Here is a 3,184-nt window from a genome sequence, read left to right as displayed (position 1 = left end):
GTGGACTTCAACTCCCAGAATTCCTCAGCCAGCATCGCTGGCTGAGGAATTCTGGGAGTTGAAGTCCACAAGTCATAACAGGGCCAAGTTTGAAGACCCCTGCCCTATACCCTTCCAGACAGATAGCTGTCCAGTCTTTTTTTTTTTTGAAAGCCTCCAGTGATGGAGCACCCGCAACTTCTTTAATGAAGAGAAGAAGGAGGGGTGACATGAGAGCAGGGTTCCAGCATCTCAGGGGCTGCCCCAAAGAAGAGGGAGTCAAGCTCTTCTCCGAAGCGCCTGAAGGCAGGACAAGAAGCAACGGGTGGAAACTAACCAAGGAGAGAAGCAACCTAGAACTGAGGAGAAACTTTCTGACAGTTAGAACAATTAGTGGAATGGCCTGCCTCCAGAACCTGTGAATGCTCCAACACTGGAAGTTGATTGGACAACCATTTGGCTGAAGTGATATAGGATTTCCTGCCTGAGCAGGCGGTTGGACTAGATAACCTCCAAGGTCCCTTCCAATTATTCTGTTCGGTTCTGCTCTGTTCTATTCCTGAAGCAAGCCGTCCCACTGATTAATTGTTCTCACTGTTAGGAAATTTCTCCTTAATTGGATCTCTCTTTTAACTGGTTTCCACCCAATACTTTTTGTCTTGCCCTCAAGTGCTTTGGGCTGGTCAAGCTTATTAGATTCCTCAATGCCTTCACTGGAAGAGGTGCTAAAAGTTCAGAGAGATATTCAGCAACGCCTTGAAAGTAGCCTGGATTGAGCTGTGTAGCACAGTCAAACTTCAGTATATTACGTCACAAGATGCTTTGTGATAATTTTTACCATTAAACGTTTTAGAAATTTTGGCAAATTTCAAGTCCACAGAACTCATGGGTTCTGGGTTTTAGTCTAAAGCCACAGGGAAACCAACCAATCAGGCGTAAGGCAGGGTATTCCTGCACCCCCTTGGGCTTCATCAGACTTGTGTGAATGTGTGAATATAGGCTAGAGATATCTTTGCACAACGTGGTCATCTGGTTACTGAACAACCTGTTCCCTGGTGTTGCGTAAGACATTGGTTCATACAATGACTGAGTTTGCACAACACGTTAAGGCTCACATTAATCAAGGTTAGCAATTGTGTGAGGGTGATCGCAAATCTGATAACTTGAAGGAGTTGTAGGAATACTTGCATTGAGGCTTGCTTCAAGAGAGGCATCAGTAGATCTGATTCCCTTAATTTATATTTGACATATTTCTTCATAGCTCTTCACGCCTACTTCTCAGTGATTTGCAAACACAGCTCCACTCCCACATGGAAATTACACAAGGTATAGAGAATGCAAAGAATGCAGTGTCAGCAATGAGAGTGGAGAATTGCTGAGATTTAACAGGTGCTGGGTGTGTGTGTCAAAGTTTCCTTCTCTTGTGGATTGTAAAGGGAAAGGAAAATGAGTTCCTTTTAACTCCACTAGTCGCTCCCAACTACAGGGGGTGGTGCTCATCTCCATTTCAAGACCATTGAGCCACTGCTGTCCAAAGACATTCCGTGGTCATGTGGCGCTGTTATTTTGTGGATTGTACACAAACATAAACTAGTTCCCCAGAGAGGCAAAAATTCCCAAACCTGGTATATATACCTGCTGTCCTCCGAATGTGTTGGGACTACAGTTCCCTGGATTCCCAGACATGGAAGCTTTTGGACAGGGTGGTGGAAGATTGAAGATGTCCCACAAATATGATGGAAATCAGATTACGAAGTGGAAAGTGATCCTTGCATCACCCCACAAGATATCAATAAGAAAATGTAAAAAAAAATCTGGTAGGAGAATTATCAGAAGCCTGATAATTCTGCAGGGGAAGGTTTTGGAGCAAAACAAATCATGTGGGAATGGTGATCTTGCTGCTTTACGTAGGTGTGAGAATCACACATGCCACATGTACCTCTACCTAATAATTTTTCCCCATCTCTTTCTTCTAAGCCTGTTAAGAGGTGAATGTCAAAGAGTTGCCAATGCATGCTTTAATCACCACTGATTACCTGCCTTGTGTTAATATTGCTACTGCTAAGCTTGTAAGCTGCCCTGAGTCTTCGGAGAAGGGCGGGATATAAATGGAATTAAAATAAAAATAAAAATAATATTGGCCGGTGTTATGTAAACTTATCTTTCAGCAATGCAGGCTGCTTTTAACACTGAAGTGAGCCGAGCGATTGCCATTGGTTTGGCAGCTTCACAACCCACCTCACCTTCATACCCTCAAGGCAATGTGGGTAGCAATCTTTCCTCCAGTTTTGCCTTTGCAACAGCGCAACCATCTGTGCAATAAATTGGACTTGAAGTTGGCTCCAGGCTCAGCGTGACCAGTTTTTCCCACAGCTGCAGATGGAGCCGAACCTCAATCTCAAAAGTCCTACTTCAACCGTTTGCCAGTTATACCAAACTCCGGCTTAATGTATAACGCCAGAAAAGCTGGTCTGAAGCCCCCAGGTCCAGTTTCATGGATGTTCAGGTAGGAGCAGAAAATAAATAAATAAATAAATAAATAGCATTATGACCTGTCATAATGGATTGTGCTGGACCAGTATACGTTCAGCTGCTCTATTTTATATCTAGTTTAAGAATTAAGAACTGTGTTAGTGTATTCAGCATTTACAGGGTTAATACAGCACCCTAGCAGCATTGTAAAAGGGACGTGGTGGCTCAGTGGGTTAGGACGCTGAGCTTGTCGATCAGAAGGTCGGCAGTTTGGCGGGTCGAATCCCGAGTGCCACGTAACAGAGTGAGCGCCTGTTACTCGTCCCAGCTTCTGCCAACCTAGCAGTTCGAAAGCACGTAAGAATGCAAGTAGAAAAATAGGGACCACTACGGTGGGAAGGTAACAGCGTTCCGTGCGCCTCTGGCGTCTAGTCATGCTGGCCACATGACCACGGAGACGTCCTCGGACAAGCGCTGGCTCTTCGGCTTTGAAACGGAGATGAGCACCGGCCCCTAGAGTCGGAAACGACTAGCACGCATGTGCGGGGGAAACTTTACCTTTACTTTAGCAGCATTGTATGTAAGAACATGTAGCATTTACAGGGTTAAATGTTATTTCCTCAAGAGATGCCTTATGGGAATTGTAGTCTAACTTTATAGTGAATACCATGCTTTCTAGTTAGGTGGGTGGAGCTTTCATAGTTTATGGCAGGACTTCCTACCTTTGTCTTTG

This window comes from Vipera berus (genome assembly GCF_964194415.1).
Source record: "Vipera berus genome assembly, chromosome: 12".
Lineage (NCBI taxonomy): Eukaryota > Metazoa > Chordata > Lepidosauria > Squamata > Viperidae > Vipera > Vipera berus.
The sequence above is the reverse complement of the archived record's forward strand: the minus strand, read 5'-3'. Positions refer to the sequence as shown.